The 25,475-nt window shown below is 41.6% G+C and overlaps 2 non-coding genes across 2 annotated transcripts; both read right to left on the bottom strand.

The window, feature by feature from the left end:
- Positions 1–1,638: 1,638 nt before the first annotated feature.
- On the bottom strand, positions 1,639–1,746 carry LOC112752459 (small nucleolar RNA R71). The gene has a single exon (XR_003176895.1). It is a non-coding gene; the product is annotated as a small nucleolar RNA R71 (small nucleolar RNA).
- Positions 1,747–18,425: 16,679 nt separating this feature from the next.
- On the bottom strand, positions 18,426–18,532 carry LOC112752135 (small nucleolar RNA R71). Its single transcript, XR_003176578.1, has one exon. It is a non-coding gene; the product is annotated as a small nucleolar RNA R71 (small nucleolar RNA).
- Positions 18,533–25,475: the final 6,943 nt, after the last annotated feature.

Below are 25,475 nucleotides of genomic sequence, written 5' to 3'. Positions count from 1 at the left end.
AAAAACATCTTTCCCTTTTTCTCTCATCAAATTCGAAAAATTGAGTTGACTTTTTCAAAAATTTTTAAAATCAAGTTGTTTCTCATGAGTCAAATCAAATTTTCAATTTGAAAATCTTATCTTTTTCAAAATCTTTTTCAAAAATCAAATCTTTTTCAAAATTCTTAGCTATTTTCGAAAATTCCAAAAATATTTTTCAAAAATCTTTTTCTTATTTTTATATAAAATTTTCGAAAATAACTAATCAATTAATGTTTTGATTCAAAAATTTGAAGTTTGTTACTTGCTTGTTAAGAAAGATTCAAACTTTAAGTTCTAAAATCATATCTTGTGATTTCTTATGAATCAAGTCATTAATTGTGATTTTAAAAATCAAATCTTTTTCAAAACTAATTCCTATCATATCTTTTCAAAATATCTTCTTATCTTATCTTTTTCAAAAAAAATATCTTTTCAAAATATCTTTTCTAACTTCCTAACCTCTTATCTTTTCAAAATTTGTTTCAACTAACTAACCAACTTTTTGTTTGTTTCTTAACTTTTTCAAAACCTCCTAACTAACCCTCTCTCTCTCATTTTCGAAAATATCTTCCTTCTTTTTCAAAAATATCTTTTCAAAATATCTTTTCTAACTTCCTAACTTCCTATCTTTTCAAAATTTGTTTCAACTAACTAACTAACTTTTTGTTTGTTTCTTATCTTTTTCAAAACCACCTAACTAACTCTCTCTCTCTCAATTTCAAAAATATCTCTCCCCTTTTTCAAAATTTCTTTTTAATTAACTAATTATTTTTATTTTTAATTTTATTTCAAAAAAAAATTTTTTTTTCGAAAAAGACTAACAAATTTTCAAAAACCAATTTTCAAAAATCACTAACTCCTTTTCAAAATAATTTTTGAAAATTATACCTCTCCCATCCTATTCTATTTATTCATTCATATCCTAACATCTCATCTCACATTCCAATCCTCACAGTTGTGTTTCTTCCTTTACATCACATCCTTTATCTCCCCCTCTTCTTCTACTTACAAAGGGATCCCTATACTGTGGTATAAAGGATCTCTATTATTATTATCATTTTTCTGGCCATTCTTCCTTGTCATATGAGCAGGAGCAAGGATAAGAACATTCTTGTGGAAGCAGATCCAGAACCTGAAAGGACTCTGAAGAGAAAATTAAGAGAAGCTAAAATACAACAATCCAGAGATAACCTTTCAGAAATTTTCGAACAGGCAGAGGAGATGGCAGCCAAAAATAATAATAATGTAAGGAAGATGCTTGGTGACTTCACTGCACCTAATTCCAATTTACATGGAAGAAGCATCTCCATTCCTGCCATTGGAGCAAACAACTTTGAGCTGAAACCTGAATTAGTTTCTCTAATGCAGTAGAACTGCAAGTTTCATGGACTTCCATCTGAAGATCCTTTTCAGTTCTTAACTGAATTCTTGCAGATATGTGATACTGTTAAGACTAATGGAATAGATCCTGAAGTCTACAGGCTCATGCTTTTCCCTTTTGCTGTAAGAGACAGAGCTAGATTATGGTTGGATTCTCAACCCAAAGATAGCCTGAACTCTTGGGATAAGCTGGTCACGGCTTTCTTAGCCAAGTACTTTCCTCCTCAAAAGCTGAGCAAGCTTAGAGCTGATGTTCAAACCTTCAGACAGAAAGAAGGTGAATCCCTCTATGAAGCTTGGGAAAGATACAAACAGTTGACCAAAAAGTGTCCTTCTGACATGCTTTCAGAATGGACCATCCTGGATATATTCTATGATGGTTTATCTGAGCTATCAAAGATGTCACTGGACACTTCTGCAGGTGGATCCATTCACCTAAAGAAAACGCCTGCAGAAGCTCAAGAACTCATTGACATGGTTGCTAATAACCAGTTCATGTACACTTCTGAAAGGAATCCTGTGAATAATGGGACGCCTATGAAGAAGGGAGTTCTTGAAGTTGATACTCTGAATGCCATATTGGCTCAGAATAAAATATTGACTCAGCAAGTCAATATGATTTCTCAGAGTCTGCATGGAATGCAAGCTGCATCCAACAGTACTCAAGAGGCATCTTCTGAAGAAGAAGCTTATGATCCTGAGAACCCTGCAATAGCAGAGGTAAATTACTTAGGTGAACCTTATGGAAACACCTATAACTCAACATGGAGAAATCATCCAAATTTCTCATGGAAGGATCAAAAGCCCCAACAAGGCTTTAATAATGGTGGAAGAAACAGGTTTAGCAATAGCAAGCCTTTTCCATCATCAACTCAGCAACAGACAGAGAACTCTGAACAAAATGCTTCTAATTTAGCAAATCTAGTCTCTGATCTATCTAAGGCCACTGTAAGTTTCATGAATGAAACAAGATCTTCCATTAGAAATCTGGAAGCACAAGTGGGCCAGCTGAGTAAAAGGATCACTGAAATCCCTCCTAGTACTCTCCCAAGCGATACAGAAGAGAATCCAAAAGGAGAGTGCAAGGCCATTGACATAAGCGCCATGGCCGAACCTGAGAGGAGAGGAGAGGACGTGAATCCCAAGGAGGAAGACCTCCAGGGACGTCCAGTGATCAATAAGGAGCTTCCCTCTAGGGAACCAAAGGACTCTGAGGCTCATCTAGAGACCATAGAGATTCCATTGAACCTCCTTATGCCCTTCATGAGCTCTGATGAATATTCCTCTTCTGAAGAGAATGAGAATGTTACTGAAGAGCAAACTGCCAAGTTTCTTGGTGCAATCATGAAGCTGAATGCCAAATTATTTGGCATTGATGCTTGGGAAGTTGAACCTCCCTTGTTCATCAATGAACTAAGTGATCTGGATCAACTGACATTGCCTCAGAAGAGACAGGATCCTGGAAAGTTCATAATACCCTGTACCATAGGCACCATGATCTTTAAGGCTCTGTGTGACCTTGGTTCAGGAATAAACCTCATGCCCCTCTCTGTAATAGAGAAACTGGGAATCTATGGGGTGCAAGCTGCTAAAATCTCACTAGAGATGGCAGACAGCTCAAGAAGACAGGCTTATGGACATGTAGAAGATGTATTGGTAAAAGTTGAGGGCCTTTACATCCCTGCTGATTTCATAGTCCTGGATACTGGAAAGGAAGAGGATGAATCCATCATCCTAGGAAGACCTTTCCTGGCCACAGCAAGAGCTGTGATTGATGTTGACAGAGGTGAAATAGTCCTTCAATGGAATGAGAACTCCCTTGTATTCAAAACTCAAGGATCTCCCTCTGCAACCATGGAGAGGAAGCATGAAAAGCTTCTCTCCAAGCAGAGTCAACCAGAGCCCCCACAATCAAACTCTAAGTTTGGTGTTGGGAGGCCACAACCAAACTCTAAGTTTGGTGTTGAACTCCCATATCCAAACTCTAAGTTTGGTGTTGGAGAGTCTCAACAAAGCTCTGCACATCTGTGAGGCTCCATGAGAGCCCACTGTCAAGCTATTGACATTAAAGAAGCGCTTGTTGGGAGGCAACCCAATGTTTATTTATCTAACTATATTTTTCTTAGTTATGTGTCTTTATAGGTTTATGATCATGAGGAGTCACAAAATAAATATAAAAATTGAAAACGGAATCAAAAACAGCAGAAGAAAAATCACACCCTGGAAGAGCATCTGTCTGGCGTTCAAACGCCAGAACAGAGCATAGTTCTGGCGTTCAACGCCAGAAATGGCAGCAAAGGGGCGTTGAACGCCCAAAATGGGCACCAACCTGGCGCTGAACGCCCAGAGTTGTATGCAAGGGCATTTTACATGCCTAAATTGGTGCAGGGATGTAAATGCCTTGACACCTCAGGATCTGTGGACCCCACAGGATCATCTCAGGATCTGTGGACCCCACAGGATCATCTCAGGATCTGTGGACCCCATAGGATCCCCACATACCTCATCATCTCTCTTTCCATTCATGATCATCCCTTCTGTTTTCCATTTACCACTCACATCCATACACCCACTACCTTCAAAATTCATCAACATCTCTCTCTCACCCAATCCCACCCATATGGCCGAATACACACTCCCATCCATCTACTCCATATCTTCTTCTTCTTCTTCTATTCTTTCTTCTTTTGCTCGAGGGCGAGAAACATTCTAAGTTTGGTGTGGTAAAAGCATAGCTTTTTTGTTTTTTTCCATAACCATTGATGGCACCTAAGGCCAGAGAAGCCTCTAGAAAGAGGAAAGGGAAGACAAAAGCTTCCATCAAGGGTCTATAGCTCAGTGGTAGAACATTTGACTGCAAATCAAGAGATCCCTGAGATACCTCAGGGGATACATTTTCTTCCACACAATTATTGGAAGCAACTAAGGGTGGAACATCAAGAGCACTCCGTCATCCTTCATGAAATCAGAGAAGATCTAAAAGCAATGAAGGAGGAGCAGCAAAGACAAGGAAGAGACATAGAAGAGCTCAAGGACATCACTAAGGTGGACTCATTCCTTGTTCTTACTTTCTCTGTTTTTCGTTTTCTATGTTATGTGCTTATCTATGTTTGTGTCTTCATTACATGATCATTAGTAGTTAGTAACTATGTCTTAAAGTTATAAATGTCCTATGAATCCATCACCTCTCTTAAATGAAAAATGTTTTAATTCAAAAGAACAAGAAGTACATGAGTTTCAAATTTATCCTTGAACTTAGTTTAATTATATTGATGTGGTGACAATGCTTCTTGTTTTCTGAATGTATGCTTGAACAGTGCATATGTCTTTTGAAGTTGTTGTTTAAGAATGTTAAATATGTTGGCTCTTGAAAGAATGATGACTAGGAGACATGTTATTTGATAATCTGAAAAATCATAAAAATGATTCTTGAAGCAAGAAAAAGCAGCAAAGAACAAAGCTTGCAGAAAAAAAATAGGCGAAAAAAAAAATATAGAAAGAAAAAGAAAAAGCAAGCAGAAAAAGCCAAAGCTCTTAAAACCAAGAAGCAAGAGCAAAAAGCCAATAACCCTTAAAACCAAAAGGCAAGGGCAAATAAAAAGGATCCCAAGGCTTTGAGCATCAGTGGATAGGAGGGCCTAAAGGAATAAAATCCTGGTCTAAGCGGCTAAACCAAGCTGTCCCTAACCATGTGCTTGTGGCGTGTAGGTGTCAAGTGAAAACTTGAGACTGAGCGGTTAAAGTCAAGGTCCAAAGCAAAAAAAAAAAAAGAGTGTGCTTAAGAACCCTGGACACCTCTAATTGGGGACTTTAGCAAAGCTGAGTCACAATCTGAAAGGGTTCACCCAATTATGTGTCTGTGGCATTTATGTATCCGGTGGTAATACCGGAAAACAAAGTGCTTAGGGCCACGGCCAAGACTCATAAAGAAGCTGTGTTCAAGAATCATCATACTGAACTAAGAGAGTCAATAACACTATTCGAAATCTGAAGTTCCTATAGATGCCAATCATTCTGAACCTCAATGGATAAAGTGAGATGCCAAAACTATTCAAGAGGCAAAAAGCTATAAGTCCCGCTCATATGATTGAAGCTCTGTTTCATTGATAGTTTGGAATTTATAGTATATTCTATTATTTTTATCCTATTTTGATTTCAGTTGCTTGGGGACAAGCAACAATTTAAGTTTGGTGTTGTGATAAGCGGATAATTTATACGCTTTTTGACATTGTTTTTAGTATGTTTTTAGTAGGATCTAGTTACTTTTAGGGATGTTTTTAATAGATTTTGTGTTAAAATTCACATTTCTGGACTTTACTATGAGTTTGTGTGTTTTTCTGTGATTTCAGGTATTTTCTGGCTGAAATTGAGGGACTTGAGCAGAAATCAGATTCAGAGGTTGAAAAAGGACTGCTGATGCTGTTGGATTCTGACCTTCCTGCACTCAAAGTGGATTTTCCGGAGCTACAGAACTCAAAATGGCGCGCTTCCAATTGCGCTGGAAAGTAGACATCCAGGGCTTTCCAGCAATATATAATAGTCCATACTTTGGCCAAGAATTGACGACGTAAATTGGCATTCAACGCCAGCCTTCTGCCCAAATCTAGCGTCCAGCGCCAGAAAAGGATCCAAAACCAGAGTTGAACGCCCAAACTGGCACAGAAACTGGCGTTCAACTCCAGAAAGGACCTCTACACATGTAACACTCAAGCCCAAGCCCAAGCACACACCAAGTGGGCCCCGGAAGTGGATTTATGCATCAATTACTTACTCATGTAAACCCTAGTGACTAGTTTATTATAAATAGGACCTCTTACTATTGTATTTGACATCTTTGGACGCCTGGTTCTTAGATCAGAGGGGCTGGCCATCTCGGCCATGCCTGGACCTTCACTTATGTATTTTCAAACGGTAGAGTTTCTACACTCCATAGATTAAGGTGTGGAGCTCTGCTGTTCCTCAAAGATTAATGCAAAGTACTACTGTTTTCTATTCAATTCTTCTTATTTCGCTTCTAAGATATCCATTCGCACCCAAGAACGTGATGAAGGTGATGATTATGTGTGACGCTCATCATCCTTCTCCCTTACGAACGCGTGCCTGACAAACACTTCCGTTCTACATGAATTAAGCTAGAATGAGTATCTCTTAGATCTCCTAACCAGAATCTTCGTGGCGTAAGCTAGAATGATGGCGGCATTCAAGAGAATCCGGAAGATCTAAACCTTGTCTGTGGTATTCTGAGTAGGATTCAATGATTGAATGACTGTGACGAGCTTCAAACTCGCGAGTGTTGGGCGTTAGTGACAGACGCAAAAGGAGGGTGAATCCTATTCCAGCATGATCGAGAACCGACAGATGAATAGCCGTGCCGTGACAGGGTGCGTGAGCATATGATTCACTGAGAGGAGGGGATGTAGCCACTGACAACGATGATGCCCTTTCATACAGCCAGCCATGGAAAGGAGTGAGACTGATTGGATGAAGATAGCAGGAAAGCAGAGGTTCAGAGGAACGAAAAGCATCTTCATTCGCTTATCTGAAATCCCTGCCAATGAATCTACATAAGTATCTCTATCCCTTTTATTGTTTATTTTAATCTAATAAAATATCATGTTTAAATCCGCCTGACTGAGATTTACAAGGTGACCATAGCTTGCTTCATACCAACAATCTCTGTGGATTCGACCCTTACTCACGTAAGGTTTATTACTTGGACGACCCAGTACACTTGCTGGTTAGTTAAACGGAATTGTGATCACACGTGCCATTACCAGGGATTATTAAGATCCCAATTCATTACACCATGATCTCTTTGGGGTATTTTTGATTTCATACAAATACAAAGAGACTAACTTTGAGGATCACAATTTCGTGCACCAGTTCGCTTTATGAACTTCTACCTTTGCCTTTTGGACCATGCCTCTTCTCGGTTGTGTTGTCGACTTTCTGTTTTGACGATATCATCCTTGCAGCTTGTTGTCCGGGCTTTTAGTCGACTTCCAATAACTTTTTAGGTAGTGTTCTTATGCAGAACCTTTTTTCTTTTAGTTTATTTGGATGACTTTTTAGCCCTTTTGGGAGGCTTTTGCTTTTTAAATAATGTCCTTTTCGAACTTTTTACCTTTCTAGCTTAGCACTTTGGCACTAGGTTTTTCAACCTTTTTGGCCTTTGCATGGTATTGTTCCTCTTTTTGTGATTGGTGCACGAAATTGTGATCATCAATGGCGCCAACAACTTGGTACGCACAATTGTAATCTCAACTCCTTGTCACAACTCCGCACAACTAACCAGCAAGTGCACTGGGTCATCCAAGTAATAAACCTTACGTGAGTAAAGGTCGATCCCACAGAGATTGTCGGCTTGAAGCATGCTATGGTCATCTTGTAAATCTCAGTCAGGCGGATTCAAATGGTTATGGAGAATTGATAATTAAAAGATGAATAAAACATAAAATAAAGATAGAGATACTTATGTAATTCATTAGTAGGAATTTCAGATAAGCGTATGAAGATGCTTTGTTCCTTCTGAACTTCTGCTTTCCTATTGCCTTCTTCCAATCATTCATACTCCTTTCCATGGCAAGCTTATGTTAGGTTTCACCGTTGTCAATGGCTACCTCCCGTCCTCTAAGTGAAAATGGTCCAAATGCGCTGTCACCGCACGGCTAATCAGCTGTTGGTTATCGATCATATTGGAATAGGATTCATTGATCCTTTTGCGTCTGTCACTACGCCCAACAATCGCGAGTTTGAAGCTCGTCACAGTCATCCCTTCCTAGACCCTACTCGGAATACCACAGACAAGGTTTAGACTTTTCGGATCTCAGGAATGCTGCCAATTGATTCTAGCCTATACCATGAAGACTCTGATCTCATGGAATGAAAGGCTCGGTTGTCAGGCGAGGCAACCATGCGTCATGAATCAGGAGGCTAAGAGATACGCACTCAAGCTATTGCAAGTAGAACAGAGGTGGTTGTCAGGCACGTGTTCATAGGTGAGAATGATGATGAGTGTCACGGATCATCACCTTCATCAGGTTGAAGAACGAGTGTATATCTCAGAGAAGAAGTAGGCGTGAATTGAATAGAAAAACAATAGTACTTTGCATTAATTCATGAGGAATAGTAGAGCTCCACACCTTAATCTATGGTGTGTAGAAACTCTACCGTTGAAAATACATAAGAACAAAAGGTTTAGGCATGGCCGAATGGCCAGCCTCCCAAAGTGTGAACATACAAGTTCCAAGATGAAAAGAATGATTAAGTGTGTAAAATATAATAGCAAAAGGTCCTATTTGTAGAAAACTAGTGACCTAGGGTTTACAGAAATGAATAAATGATGCAGAATCCACTTCCGGGCCCACTTGGTGTGTGCTTGGGCTGAGCATTGAAGCTTTCACATGTAGAGACTTTTCTTGGAGTTAAACGCCAGCTTTTGTGCCAGTTTGGGCGTTTAACTCCAGCTTTTATGCCAATTCTGGCGTTTTGACGCTAGAATTTCTATGCTGACTTGAAATGACGATTTGGGTCATCAAATCTCGGAAAAAGTATGGACTATTATATATTGCTGGAAAGCCCAGGATGTCTACTTTCTAACGCAATTGAGAGCGCACCAATTGGGCTTCTGTAGCTCTAGAAAATCCACTTTGAGTGCAGGGTGGTCAGAATCCAACAGCATCTGCAGTCCTTTTTCAGCCTCTGAATCAGATTTTTGCTCAGGTCCCTCAATTTCAGCCAGAAAATACCTGAAATCACAGAAAAATACACAAACTCATAGTGAAGTCCAGAAATGTAATTTTTATTTAAAAACTAATAAAAACATAATAAAAACTAACTAAAACATACTAAAAACATACTAAAAATAATGCCAAAAAGTGTATAAATTATCCGCTCATCAGTGATCCTTTCATTGGTCCGACTTCTCTGTCGTGCCTTTTTAAGTTATTTTTAGTAACCCCGTTTTAGTCCGACCTCGTCAGGCCGCTTTATACGGGTTACTTTTATAACTTCTTGCATTAATTTGGGTTTTGTCGCTTCACCTTGCCGACCTTTCCTGGCCAGGCGATGAATTTTTCATTATTTTGAACGTAAATTAATGCATCTTGGTAGGAAACTTTTTAGGGAATCCTTATTTCTATTAAGTAGTAAAATGTGAAGACAAAATATAAATAAGAGTATGTACATATGAGGGCTTACCCTGCTAGTCGGGCAGCCTTTAGGTCTTGGCCTGGTGCCTCATTAAAAAATCCTTTGGTGGGAAAAAGAGCGCACCTTGGCCCAAGGTCTTTTTCTAGCTATAATACCTTCTTAGGTTACAAACATGCCATGACCTTGGGAGCTCCTGCCCTTCGAGGTCGGCCACCTTGTAGTAACCTTTTCCTAGTACTTCTGTGATCTGGTACGGGCCTTTCCTATTGGCTACCATCTTTCCTTCTCCTGTCCGACCTGTTCCAATGTCATTTCGGATTAGAATGAGGTTGTTGGTAGCAAAGCTTCGTTGGATTACCTTTCGATTATACCCCGCAGCCATTTGACACTTCAGTGCTTCCTCTTGGATCCGAGCTCTTTCCTAGACTTCTAGAAGCAGGTCGAGTTATTCCCTTTGTGCTTGGGAGTTGGTGTCATCTTTATAGAAGATCACCTTAGGGGATATTTCGTCTACTTCTATGGGGATCATGGCCTCTACTCTGTAAGCAAGTCGGAAAGGTGATTCTCCCGTGGTGGAGTGCGACATCGTCCGGTATGCCCATAGGACTTGTAGGAGCTCTTCAGCCCAGGCTCCTTTTGCGTCCTGTAGACGGCGTTTCAATCAGGCCAATATGACCTTGTTGGCGGCTTCCGCCTATCCGTTGGCTTGTGGGTGTTCCACTGAGGTGAACTGGTGCTTTATCTTTAAATCAGCCACCATGTTCCTGAAGCCCGTGTCGGTGAACTGAGTTCCGTTGTCCGTGGTGATGGAGTATGGTACCCCAAACCTTGTGACAATGTTCCTGTATAGGAACTTCCGATTTCTTTGGGCAGTGACGGCGGCCAGTAGCTCTGCCTTAATCCACTTTGTAAAGTAATCTATTCCTACGATGAGGAATTTGACTTGTCCTGATTCCTGGGGGAATGATCCGAGGAGGTCAAGCCCCCACTTTGCGAGTGGCCAAGGTGAGGTGACACAGATAAGTTCTTCTGGCGGGGCGGCGTGAAAATTGGCGTGCTTCTGGCATGGAGGGCACGTTTTGACAAATTCGGCGCCCTCCTTCTGTAAGGTCGGCCAATAGAAGCCGGCTCGGAGTACCTTTTGGATAGAGCTCATGCCCGAGGTGATTGCCGCACGTGCCGCTATGAGCTTTTTCCAGGACTTCCTTTGTGGCGGAAGTCGGGACGCATTTTAGGAAGGGTTTTGAGATCCCTCTCCTGTATAGGACGTCGTGCACTATGGTGTAATATTGCACCTCTCGTATGAGCCTTTTTGCCTCCTTTTTATCTGTGGGGAGTGTTTCGGACTTGAGGTAGTTGATTATGGGGGTCATCCACCCTGGTCCTGGTTTGATATGTTTAGGAACTTCTCTTCCTCCGAGGTTGATGGGTTCTGTAGGGTTTCTTGGATGAGGCTCCTATTATTGCCCCTTAGTTTGGTACTGGCTAATTTTGAAAGTGCGTCGGCTCGGACATTTTGTTCCCAAGGTATATGCCGGATCTCATACCCCATGAATTTTTCGAGCTGTTCTCTGGTTTTGTCTAGGTATTTTTTCATGGTGGGATCCTTTGCTTGGTAGTTTTCTTCTTTTTGTGAGGTGACTACTTGTGAATCGCTGAAGATGGTGAGCTTTTGGACTCCGACTTCTCTAGCCAGTTTCAAATTAGCCAGTAGGGCTTCATACTCGGATTGATTATTTGAGGCGAAGAACTTGAACCTTAAGGAGAGTTCGAGTTGGCTTGGTCACTTTCCAAGATAACACCGGCCCTACTCCCGGCTTTGTTTGATGAGCCGTCAACATAGAGGTTCCAATCAATAGGGGTTCCTGGGGTGTCGGTGTACTTTGCGACGAAGTCGGCCAGGTACTGGGACTTGATGGCCGTCCGAGCTTCGTACTTGAGGTCGATTTCGGACAGTTCGACTGCCCACTAGAGGATTCTTCCAGCCAAGTCAGTTTTCTGTAGGATACTTTTCATGGGTTGGTTGGTCCGTATTTTGATGGTGTGAGCTTGAAAGTATGGTTGAAGCCGTCGAAAAGTAAGTATGAGGGCGTAGGCAAATTTTTCTATCTTTTAGTAGTTTAGTTCAGCCCCTTGTAAAGCCTTACTGATAAAGTAGATGGGCTGTTGTCCGTTATCATCTTCTCTGACTAGCGCTAATACTATCGCCCGACTTGCCATGGCGAGGTATAGTATCAGTTCTTCTCCTTGTTGAGGTCAGGCCAGGATAGGTGGTTGCCCTAAGAATGTTTTAAAGTCTTGGAAGGCTTGTTCGCATTCTTGGGTCTATTATAACCTCTTTCCCTTCCATAGGGTTGCATAGAATGGTAGAGATCTTAGAGCCAATCCGGCTAGGAACCTAGATAGGGCTGCTAGTCTTCCATTTAGCTGCTGTACCTCCTTGACGCAGGTCGGGCTTTTCATGTTGAGTATAGCTTGGTATTTGTCTGGGTTTGCCTCAATCCCTCTTTGGGTGAGCATAAACTCTAGGCTTCTACCGCGAAGGTGCACTTTGTGGGATTCAGTCTCATCTCGTGCTTTGTTATGGTGCCAAATACTTTGGCGAGGTCGGGTAGCAGCATTTCTTCTCTTTAGGTTTTTACTAGCATGTCATCTACATAGACTTCCATCAACTTCCCGATGTGTTCCGAGAATACTTTGTTCATCAACCTCTGATATGTGGCCTCCGCGTTCTTGAGTCCAAACGGCATCACTACGTAACAGTAGTTTGCTTTCGGGGTTAGAAACGAGGTATTCTCTTGGTCGGGTTGATGCATTGGGATCTGGTTGTACCCCGAGTAGGCGTCCATGAAGGGGAGGTACTTGTATCTTGACAAGGCGTCGACCAGGGTGCCGATATTCGGGAGGGGATAGGGATCTTTTGAGCAGGCTTTATTGAGATCGTTGTAGTATACACACATCCGTCACTTTCCGTTTGGCTTTTTGACCAGTACAACATTGGCCAGCCACAGTGGGTACTTGACTTCCCTTATGAACCTGGCCTCCAGCAAGGCCTGTACCTGTTCCTCCACGACTTGTGACCTCTCCGGGTTGAGCTTTCTGCGATTTTGTTGCATGGGTCGAGATCTGGGATAGACCGCTAGTTTGTGGCATATTAAGCCGGGATCTATGCCGGGCATGTCCGTGGCTTTCCATGCGAAGAGGTCAGAATTATCCCTTAGGAACTTTATTAGCGGCTTCTTTAGATCTTTCTTCATGTTTGCACCTATGTTTGTTATTTTATCTCTGGTGTCTCTGATTTGGACCTCTTCGGTCTCGCCCTCTAGTTGAAAACGAAGATCTTTGTGAGCCCGGGCTCCTCCGAGTTTAATGGTATTAGTTTCTTTGCCTCTGGGGTCGCCCTTTAGGTTCAGGCTTTCGTTGTAGAAACGTCGCGCAAGTTTTTGGTCTCCTTTAACAGTGGTTATGCCTTCTGGAGTTGGGAACTTCATGCATAAGTGTGGAGTAGAGACTACTGCAGCGAGCTGATTTAAGGTTGTCTGTCCTATGAGGGCGTTGTATGCGGAGCTCACGTCAACCATGATGTAGTCTATGCTCAGTGTTCTGGACTGGGATCCTTTTCCGAAAGTCGTGTGCAGTGGGATGTATCTGAGTGGTTGGATCGGAGCGTCCCCTAGCCCAAATAGGCTGTTGGGATATGCTCTGAGCTCCCTTTCTTGCAGTCCGAGCTTGTCGAAGGTGGACTTGAATAGTATGTTTGCGGAGCTTCCCTAGTCGACTAGTGTTCGGTGGAGGTTGGCATTGGCTACTATGATGGTAATGACCATGGGGTCATCATGCCCACGGACGATTCCCGTGATGTCTTCTTGGGTGAAAGAAATAGTGGGGAGGTCAGGTGATCTATCCCCTTCTCCGACATGGTATATTTCTTTGAGGTTCTTTTTGTGGGACGATTTGGAGATTCCTCCTCCTGCGAATCCTCCATTGATCATATGAACGTGTCTTTCCGGGGTGTGAGGAGGACTTTTAGCTCGCCCGCCCTCTTCATCCCTCCTTCTCTTTTTTGGCTCGTCTATTCTGTTTGCTAGGAATCGATCTGGTCTTCCTTCTCTGGCCAATTTTTCTATGACATTCTTCAAATCGTAGCATTCATTGGTCGGGTGTCCATAGATTCGGTGGTATTTGCAGTATTTAGTCTGACTTCCCCCCCTTTTGTATTTGATTGGGCGAGGAGGTGAGATTTTTTCTGTGTTGCATATTTCCCGGTAGACGTCTACTAAGGATACCCGAAGAGGGGGTGTAATGATTCACCGAAAACTTGTCTCGCAACAAATTTCCTATCGGCAAGTGCACCGGATTATCGTCAAGTAAAAACTCACAGTAGAGTGAGGTCGAATCCCACAGGGATTGGTTGGTTGATCAATGTTAATTAGAGAATTGTTCTAGTTGAGCTAAATCAGATTGAAATTGAAATTGCAGAATGTAAATTGGTGGGAAACTTAAATTGCAAGAAATTAAATGAACATAAATTAAATTGCAGAATGTAAGAGCAGAAACTTAAATTGCAAGTGATTAAAGGGCAGAAGCTTAAACTGCAAGAAAATAAATGGAAATGGGGAAATTGAGCATCAAATTAAAGACAGAATGTAAAAGAAAGGGTAGATCAGAGATGGGAAAGCTCATTTGGGTCAGGAGATGTGATAATCCTCCGGATCAAATTTATTTTTATCTCTTCCTCAATCAATGCATTCATTGATCTCCTTGGCAATCTTAAATGATTAGATCCCAATTCCTTGGCAATCTAATCTCTCTAAGCATGAACAATTGTTCAATTCCTTGATTTAAGTGCTCATGGGAAGAGATGAAGTATGGTTACTGATTATACCACACATATTCATAGATCAAAGTGTTGGTAGGATTACATGTCATGATATCCATCCAAACCCTAATCTAATCCAATGTGAGAAAGCAATTCTAGCATGATCTGCTTATTCCTTTTCCAAGGTTCAGAGGAGATCCAATTATGAATAGCTTCTTTCCCAAGACAACTATCCAATTGGATGAAGAACGAAAGCTTTCTAGTAAAATCAAGAAAAAAGAAAGAAGAGGAAGAATGAAAACTAATATTGATCCATTGAATTACACAAGCTCCCTAACCCAATGAAAGGGGTTTAGTTGTTCATAGCTCTCAAAATGGAAATTGAATTTGGAAAATACATTGCAGAATTGAAAAGTTACAGAAGAGGAAAATTGGGCAGAGTTTCAATACAGTGTGTCATCCCCCTTAACTAACTTGAATCCTAAACTATTTATACACTTTCTTCTATTGATCTTCAGTCTCTGAATTGGGCTTTTGGCCTTAATTGAAATGGGTTGAAGTTGCTCCAATTGGATCCCCTTGCTGTTGAGGAGAGATCTGCTTGAATTGTATTGTTCTGATGCCCACGTTTGAGGGCAAACGTTGAGTCAAACGTCCTTTAGAGAAAATTGAGTTTTGGATGTTTTGAGCAACGTTGGAGTGCCAATGTTTTCTTATCCACGCGTATGCGTGACATACGCGTGCGTGTGGATGGTGCAATTTACCAGTCCACGCGTATGCACTGCCTATGCGTATAAGCGTTTGGGGCTAAAATACTCATCCACGCGTGTGCGTCACTGACGCGTGCGCGTGGATGCAAATTCCCAAACTTCAACTTTTAAAACGTTTTCGAAGATGTAGGCATCAGCGTTGGACCAACAACGCTCCCTCCAACATTGATTCATCCACGCGTGCGCGTCATATACGCGTGTGCGTCATATACGCGTGCGCATGGAATGCCAATTTTCACGCTCACGCGTACGCATAGCATACGCGTGCGCGTCGATGCGCTTTTTCAAAATCATGATTTTGGAGCTCAGATCGCGCACGCTGGCCTCAACGTTGGACTGGCAACGTTCCCTCCAACGTTAGCCTATCCACACGTGCGCGTCACTTACGCGTGCGCATGGATTGTCAAAAATGCACAATCCGCGCGTGCGCGTATAGCACGCGTATGCATTGCCACCATTTTTCCAATTTTCCAGAAAGTACTTTGTATTTAGCATTGGAGCTAACGTTGGCTCACCAACGCTTCCTCCAACGTGGGTATCAGAATTATGCAGCAGATTTTGCGCTGCCTTCCCTCTCAACGTTTGAGGCAACATTGGTGGTCCAACTTGGCCACCAACGTTGCTTCCTCTTCATCCTTTCCATGGCCATTCTTCAACCTTCTTCCATGCATTTCTTCACCTGTCATAAACCAATATATGCATAAAAGCCTTGCTAACATCATGAGAGATTGCATCATTCTTAGCACACAAGTAATTATGGCCAAAGTCTCATGAAATTGCATCAAAATAACCATGGTTGAATGAATCTAGGCATACATGAATTTCTAACCCAAATGATTACTTATAGCTCAAGAAAGTGCATAAAACCTAATGAAATCAAAAGAAAAAGGCTAGTGGAACTAGCCTAAGATGCCTTGGCATCATGTAGTTATGGTATTTTTTGGGCTTCTCTGCGGGTTGGCCTTCGTTTTTCTTTGACTCCTTGTCCTTGTCCCGAGGTGGGCAGGAGAACCCGGCTTTAGAGGTTTCTCCTAATTGGGAGTTTTCCTCCATGTTGATGTATTTTTCAGCCCATTCTTGCACTTCATTTAGGGATGTGGGGTGTTTTTTAGATATGGAGTGGCTGAAGGGCTGATAAACCACTATTTTATGGTTTATATTGTGTTTAATTGTGTGGTTTTATCATGATCCTTACCCACTTATTCATTAAATTAGCATGAAATTATAATCCCTTCCTGAATTTATAACATGTTTGAAAACTGCTTCCTAGGAACTTTAATTATGTATTTTTAATTCTCCTTTATTTCATTCGATGCCGTGATCTGTGTGTTGAGTGTTTCAGACTTTATAGGGCATGAATGAGTTGGAGATTGGAAAGGAAGCTAGCAAAAATGGAAGGAACACAAGAATTTGAGGAGATAACCAGCGAGAAGTGACGCAGTCGCATGGCTCACGCGACCGTGCGAAGGAGAGCGAATCGCAGTGACGCGGCCGCATGGCTCACGTGGCCGCGCGGATTGGAAAAGCTCAGGCGACGCGGTAGCGTGGACGACGCGAACGCGTGGCAAGGAAAAGCGCGAATGACGCGTCCGTAGGGATGACGCGATCGCGTGACATGTGCGATCTGCATAATCTGCAGACTTCGCTGGGGGCAATTTTGGACCTCATTTCGACCCAGTTTTCGGCTCGGAACAGCAGACTAGAGCCAGAGAATATGCAGAAACAAACAACAACATTCATTCTACACAGTTGACAGTTTTAGAGTTAGTTTTTCCTCCTCTAGGTTTTTCTCTCTAGGTTTTAGAATTTTAATTTTGGGAATTGATCTTAGCATTGGAACATTGAGAAGAGTTATTTTTCCTCATCAAGACCTCGTCATTCTAGTTCGTTCTCTTAACTTGGTTTTATTCTTCCATGTTCTTTGCTTTGTTCAATTTTGTCATTTGAATACTTTCATGATTATTTGATACAAGGATTATTTATTCTATTTTAATTTATTTCTCCATTCCAATAATCATGTCTTCTTTTAATTCCCTTTCATGTGTTATGGATTTATTATTTGCAATGAGTGAGTAGTTCCCTCACTTGATGGGGAGTTGATTGAAAGGAACTCTTGAGTTGGAAAGATTGAAAGAAAAATTGTAATTGGGTTAACTGTTGAATTGTTATCTAATCACTAACACCAATCCCTTTGAACTAAGTGGGTTGCAACTCGTGAATAGATCTAGCATTCCAACTTGTTTGACTTTCCCTTACCTAGTAAAGGATAACTAAATAGAACAACCATTAATTACAAATTAACCTTGAGATCATTCCATCAATAATAGAGATTCCATCTAATCAACTCCCAGTCAAGGCTTTCATTCATATTATTTAAATTTCCCCTTTTTAATTTTCCCTCTACTTAACTCAACTTCTTGGAACATCTGATTAATAAAATAGCACACTTTTCTGCAACTCGTTGGGAGACGACCTGGGACTTAAACTCCCAGTAATTTTTAATTTAAACTCTCTGTGACATATTTCTAAATTGATAGGCAGATTTTCGGTGAGTTAAGAACTATACTTGCAACGTAACTATTTTAATAATTTTTAATTCACCAACTGCTGCCCCTCATCAATTTTTGGCGCCGTTGCCGGGGAGTTGCAATAGAGTGCTAAAGTTATTAATTAGAATTTATTTATTTGCATTTTATTTTATTTTGTTACTATGAGCTGCATGTTTCTTCCGTCAAATGACGCGTTCACTTCCTGATCCGCGCTTGCTAATATTCGATCCTAAAATTGAAAGGACTATTTCACGAATAAGGCGAGAACAGCGTCGGTTAGTCTGCTCTGAGGGCGGATCTGAGAGTGAACTTGAGGAAGAAACCAGCCCCCGTTCTACTGATTCGGTTGTTTTACGTGCAGAAGACATGGCAGCTAGGAGAGTTACCATCCAGGAGGAAGGAGCCCCTGATTTTACAATGCAACCATTTCAAGCGCATCATCCAGCGGTGGCTACAGATTTTGAAATAAAGACCGTACTGCTAAACTTGATGCCCAAGTTTCATGGCCTACCTGCTCAAGAGCCTATCAAGCACTTGAGAGATTTCCAGGCAGCCTGTTCTACTGTCAGGCGTGATGGTACTGATGAAACTTCAATTTTACTGAAAGCTTTCCCGTTTTCTCTCGAGGGAAAAGCAAGAGAGTGGTACTACACTCAATCTCTGACAAATGTATCCAACTGGGATACACTCAGAAAGGAGTTTTTGGAGAAATTCTTTCCATCTGAAGTTACTGATAAACTGAGGAAGGATATTTCCACAATTGTTCAGGATGACAATGAAACTCTCTTTGAATACTGGGAGCGCTTCAATAATCTTCTGGAAGCATGCCCCCACCACAGGATGCTTAGCTATGTCACACAGGGCATGAGGCCCCAAGATAAGACCACATTAGAAAGTGCTAGCAATGGGTCTATGAAGAAGTACAAGACCACTGATGAGGCTTGGCAATTGATCAGTGATTTAGCTGAATCTACTAGGAATCACAGGCAAAAGCAAGGCCGTTCAAAAGCCGTTGCAGAAGTATCCTCTAACAGAGAGATTGCTGCTCTAGCTCAGAGTATATGTGAGATGACCAACTTGCTGAAGCAGATGCAATTGAATCAACAACAAGCTCAGCAAGCTCAACCTCCTCCGCCACAGCAAAACCAACAACTAGTCCCACAAAGAATTTGCGGAATCTGTGCTGATTATAGCCATTACACTGATGAATGCCCGTAGCTCCAACAAGAAGACAACATGGTGGCATCCACTCATAACTTCTATGACCACCTCAACCAAGGGTACAATCAAAGTGGAAATAATAACCATGGATGGCAGGATAATTCTAACCAGAATTGGAGGGACAACAATAACAGAGGAGGCAGAGATAATCAGGGAAATCAGAGGTGGAATAATAACAACAACAGGCAGCAGAATCAACCTTACAGAGCACCTCACCTGAGGCAAAACCAAGGACCACAGAACAATCAACAGCAGACATCTCAATTTACTCATTCTTCTTTATCTCCTAATGAAGAGCTACTACAATCTTTTGAGCGAAGACAACAGACCATGGAAAATAACATGAATAGTATTAATGCCAGTCTGAATGGTCTCACCTCTACTTTGTAAGCTCTTATGTCACAGATTGGATCAACGCAAAATTCCAGTAACCAACCTTCAAGCTCCACTGGAATCCCCTCTCAACCATTACCCAATCCAAAGGGAGGCATTAATGCCATCACCCTAAGGTCTGGAACCATACTGCAGGGGAGGAATCAGGAGGAACCAAGCCCACCAGAACACACCTCAGTTGAAAAGGTAGTAGAAATAGAAGATGTTGAAGAGGAAGAGGACATACAGGACATAGCTGAAGAAGAAATAGCTCAACCACAGGAGGAAGCACCAAAAGGCGCAGACACCACAGAGAACACTACTCCAATTCCATTTTCACAACTTGCAAGGAAGCCCAGGAAGAAGCTGGAACCCGACCCCAAAATGGTAGAAATATTCAAAAAGGTTGAGGTAACTGTTCCTCTTTTTGATGTTATTCAGCAGGTATCTAAATATGCAAAGTTTCTAAAAGACTTATGTATCCATAAAGATAAAATTAATGAATTAGAAACTATTCCTTTAGGTAGTTCTATTATCTGCTTTAATGGGAGGATTACCTGAAAAATGTAGTGATCCAGGTCCTTGTATAGTTAGCTGTACTATTGGTGGTGTAGTAATTTATGATTGCATGTGTGATTTAGGAGCATGTGTCAGTATAATGCCTTTGTCTATATATGATATTTTGAGGCTCCCTCCCTTAAAAAGGTCGGCAGCTCGTTTTGTGTTAGCAGATAAAAGCATTATTACAGTGGCTGGAGTTGCTGAAGATGTTTTGGTGAACATTAAAGGACTTACATTTCCCACTGATTTTTATATCTTGGAGATGCCCCATAATGATTCAGATAAGCCATCATCAATTCTACTTGGGAGACCATTCCTGAAGACATCAAAATTCAAATTGGATGCCTTTTCAGGAACATACTCCTTTGAAATAGATGGCCGCATAGTAATCTTCAATCTGAATGGAGTCATTGACAACCCTCCAGAAGATCGTTCTATCTTTCAGTGTGATGTCATAGATGAAAGTGTAGCTGAAGTTCACAAGGAAGAGTTTGAAGAGAGGCACACTGGACAAGGTCCAAGTGTGGGGACCCTCTTAACTGATAATGAGGGCACTTCGTCATTTTCACAAGCTCCAGATAATCCAGAGCCTGCCCATGATCAAAAGTTAGAATTGAAACCCCTCCCTCCACATCTCAAATATGCTTATCTTGAAGATGAGCAGAGGTTTCCAGTTATCATTGCAAGAGAACTTACTTCTCAACAAGAAGAGCAGTTACTTGATGTGCTGAGGAAGCATAAGAAGGCAATTGGGTGGAGCTTGGCAGACATAGTAGACATCAACCCTCAAGTATGTGAGCACAGAATATTTTTAGAAGAGGAGGCAAGACCTGTCCATCAACCCCAAAGAAGATTGAATCTCACCATCTTGGAAGTTGTCAAAAAGGAAGTGACCAGACTATTAGAAGCTGGTATCATTTATCCCATTTCAGACAGTAAATGGGTAAGCCCAGTACAAGTGGTACCCAAGAAGTCTGGAGTCACTACAGTGAAGAATGAGCATGGAGAGCTCATAGCAACTAGAGTTCAGAATGCTTGGAGAGTCTGTATTGATTACAGGCGTCTCAACCAAGCTACCCGTAAGGATCACTATCCACTTCCATTCATTGATCAAATACTGGATCGCCTGTCAGGTAAATCACATTATTGCTTTTTAGATGGTTACACAGGTTATTTCTAGATTCATATAGCTCCTTAGGATCAGGAAAAGACTACTTTTACATGTCCTTTTGGGACTTATGCTTATAAGAGAATGCTCTTTGGCTTGTGCAATGCACCAGCTACTTTCCAAAGGTGCATGATGAGTCTTTTCTCTGATCTTATTGAGGACTGTACGGAAGTTTTTATGGATGATTTTAGCGTTTATGGTGATTCTTTTAGCCTTTGGTTAGATGGATTATCTAGAGTATTAGATAGATATGTTAATACAAACCTTGTATTAAATTTCGAAAAATGTCACTTTATGGTAAAACAAGGAATTGTATTAGGACATGTGGTATCCAATAATGGCATTTCTGTAGACCCAGCAAAGGTGAATGTTATTTCTAGTTTACCTTACCCCTCTTTTGTGAGGGAAGTCCGTTCGTTCCTTGGCCATGCATGTTTTTACAGGAGATTTATTAAGGACTTTAGTAAGGTCGCACTTTCCTTATCCAGATTACTGTAGAAGGATATTGAGTTCGAGTTCAGTGAGGATTGCAAACAAGCGTTTGATAAGCTGAAGACTGCTCTGACTCAAGCTCCAATTGTGAGAGGACCGGACTGGAGCCAGCCATTTGAAATCATGTGCGATGCTTCCAACCATGCAGTAGGAGCAGCGCTGGCTCAGCGTGAAGGTAAGGATCCTTTCGTTATTTCTTATGCGTCTAAGACTTTAGACACTGCCCAGTCCAATTATACTACTACTGAGAAAGAGCTTCTTGCTATTGTTTTTGCTCTGGATAAATTCCGAGCTTATTTACTTGGTACTAGAGTAGTAGTGTATTCGAACCATGCAGCTTTAAAATATTTATTAGCTAAAAAGGAATCCAAACCAAGACTCATACGTTGGATACTGCTGTTACAAGAATTTGATTTAGAAATAAAGGATAGGAGTGGTAATCAGAATTTAGTGGTAGACCACTTGAGTCGCCTTGAGCATATTAAGGATGATTCTACTCCTATAGATGATAATTTTCCTTTTGATAACCTGCAAGCAGTATCTGAGGTAGTCCCTTGGTATGCACCTGTTGCTAATTATTTAGTTAGCTGCACATTTCCTCCAAATTTTTCTAAGTATCAAAGAAACAAGCTGAAAAGCGAGTCTAAATATTATATATGGGATGACCCATATTTATGGAGATGTGGTGCTGATCAAGTAATTAGACGTTGTGTGCCTCAATTAGAATTCCAGTCCATTTTAGAGGCCTGTCACTCATCTGAGAGTGGAGGACATTTTGGTCCTCAAACGACAGCTAGAAAGATCTTAGACTGTGGATTCTGGTGGCCTACCCTTTTTAGAGACGCTGCTGAGTTCTGTAAATCTTGTCTTCCATGCCAGAAATTTGGTAATATATCCAGGAGGGATGAGATGCCTCAACAAATTATGCTTTTCTGTGAAATTTTTGATGTTTGGGGCATTGACTTCATGGGTCCATTTCCAAATTCTAATGGATATTTTTATATATTGTTAGCTGTGGATTATGTTTCCAAATGGGTGGAAGCAATCCCTACCCGCACTGATGATGCTAACACTGTTGTTTCCTTTGTGAGAAACCATATTATATGTCGCTTCGGATCACCACGAGCAATCGTGAACGATCAAGGCACCCATTTCTGTAACAGGAGACTGACAGGATTAATGAAGAAGCATGGGATAATTCATAAAGTTACAACAGCTTACCATCCCCAAACTAATGGGCAAGCCGAGGTGTCAAATAGAGAAATTAAACGTATCTTGAAAAAGATAGTAAAGCCTCATAGAAAAGACTGGAGCACCAGGCTACAAGATGCACTCTGGGCATACAGAACAGCATACAAGACACCCATTGGGATGAGTCCTTTCCGCTTGGTTTATGGAAAAGCTTGTCATCTTCCAGTTGAAGTAGAACACAGAGCCTTTTGGACAGTTAAAGAGTGCAATGTGGGAATTGAGAAAGCCAGAGCTGAAAGGAAGTTGCAACTGCAGGAACTGGAGAGCCTTCGCCTAGAAGCTTATGAAAATTCCAGAATATACAAGGAAAAGATGAAGGCTGTACATGATCAAAACATCAAGAAGAAAGAGTTCCAACCTAGGGATTTAGTCCTCCTTTACAAATCTCGACTAAGGCTCATGCCAGGCAAGTTGAGATCAAGATGGGAAGGTCCATACAGAGTAGAGAAGGCCGAACCGTACGGAGTTTATCACCTAAGCCATCCTTCAAGCTCTGAACTTATTAAGGTTAATGGACAACGCCTGAAGCTATACCATGGCGAGAAGGTACAGAGAAACAAGGAGCTTGAGATCTTCCTCTTGGAAGATCCCCACATAGCAGAAGATTGAGCTAGTGGAGCGTCCAACTTACGGACGTTAAAGCAAAGTGCTAGGTGGGAGACAACCCACCATGGTATGATCGTTCTTTTCTTTATCTTTAGTTTTTCCTATTCAATAACTCTTCTCTTTTGTAGTACTTTCGTGCATCTGCATTTACATGTTTAAAAAAAATTTTTTTTTGCTACGCGACGCAATCGCATCAGCGACGCGTCCGCGTCACAAGGAGAGTAAAGAAAAAATAAAAATGAACAGAAAGTTACGCTGGAGTGTGGCTGGAGGCGTGCCAATGGCACAAATCCTTCCACGTGACCGCGTCGCCGACGCGTCCGCGTCACATAGGAACTTTGGCCTCCCACGCTACCGCGTGCCCCACGCAGTCGCGTGCCCTGAGTTTTCGACGTACAAGGGTGCACAATGAAATATTGTGCGAGAGTGATGCTGGATTGGTGCTGGAGGCACAATCCTTATCACGCGACCGCGTCGCTGACGCGGCCGCGTCATCTGTTTTCGGACGCACACTCACGCGATCGCGTGACCGACGCGATCGCGCCACCCCAATTTTGGCAACTAAATTAATTTGAACAGAGAGTTGTGCTGGTGCGAGGCTGCACTCGCGCCAGAAGCATAATATGGGTCACGCGACCGCGTGACCGACGCGATCGCGTCACCATACTTGAAGTGCATCCACACGGACACGTGCCCCAGGCGGCCGCGTCGCATGCGCCGCACAACTCATCCAAAAATTGCCACATATCTTATCTTTCTCTCCTCCAAATCCTAATTTTTCTTTTCCCTCCTTATTTCTTCCTTCTCCCTTCTTCTTCCAATCTCACCTATCACTCTCTCTCTCTCTCACCTCCATTACCAAGGTTCTATTTTCTTCTTCCTTCTTCTCTTTTCTATCATTTTATATATTATTTTATATATTATTCTTTTTCTCATTATTCATATTTTCCTTCTTTTTCTTTTCCTTTTTACATGGTGTTAGAAATTTTTTGAGTCATTATCCCTCATTATATGCTTGTGGATTGTTGCAAATTGTTTGACAATTATTTTTATTCTAATTAAGGGATTGCTTGCATGTTCACCTTCATATTTTCTATACCTTATTCATCATGCATGCTATGTGTTTGTGAAAAAGCTCAAATGGCATTATGCACTTCTCTATGTTGTTATACTATTCAATGCTTGCTTTTCACAACTTTTCTTTACTATTGTATTAATTGAATTTAATTATCAATACAAACGTGATGGTTTATTACAAAGTCTTGCTTGGTCTATGCTACTCATGCCCTTTGCTGGCACGCCAATAAACACCTTGCAGTCACTTGTCTTTATATGCACTAGCTATTTTCCATTGTTGGCTTTTCACATGTACTCGCGAGCATGTGATAATGTCAGTATATCTTAATGTGCATCCATCACCCTCTTTTCCGTTTCCTTCCTGGCTGTATATCTTTTTGAATTTAATTTACTTTCTCTTCCCTTCTTTCAAGATGGCCACCAAGAAAGGAAAAGAGAAAGCTACTTCCAAACCACCAGCAAGAAGAGGAACTAAAAGAGCATTAGTGGCAGAGCCTTCTTCAACCGCAGTCAAGCCCTCAACAAAAAGAGTTAAGAGGATAATAAAGGTTGATGAAAAGGAGAAAGCCTTTCCAGCAAAGGACACTGCGCGATTTCCCAATCGCTACTGTGAGCAGATGTTCCCTATCCTGGCAGAAAGAAACTATAACAATGAATATCTTCTTATCCTCCCGTCCAATATTGCTACCTTTGTTGAGCCGCAAATTGAACGAAGACAATGAGGTTTCCTACGGAGACAGCCAAGGCAGGTCAATCTTTCTTGGGTAGTTGAGTTCTACTCTAACTTCTACATGCCAACCCTGCAGTCTGTTTATGTCCGGCAGAAGCAAGTCCCTATCACAGAAGAGGCCATTTAGCATGCTCTGAGTCTCCCCCCTATTCCAGAAGGAATGGACGCCTTCCAAGAAGCCGCACTTAAGCGCCAGAGGTACCAATTTGACTGGAACTCCATTCTCGGAGTTATCGCATTACCTGGCAGCCGTTGGATCTACGGATACCACTGTACCCGCCCTAAGGGAATCTTGGCTTCAGCACTT

Source organism: Arachis hypogaea, chromosome 15, assembly GCF_003086295.3.
Source record: "Arachis hypogaea cultivar Tifrunner chromosome 15, arahy.Tifrunner.gnm2.J5K5, whole genome shotgun sequence".
Classification (NCBI taxonomy): domain Eukaryota; kingdom Viridiplantae; phylum Streptophyta; class Magnoliopsida; order Fabales; family Fabaceae; genus Arachis; species Arachis hypogaea.
The sequence above is the reverse complement of the archived record's forward strand: the minus strand, read 5'-3'. Positions and strand labels throughout refer to the sequence as shown.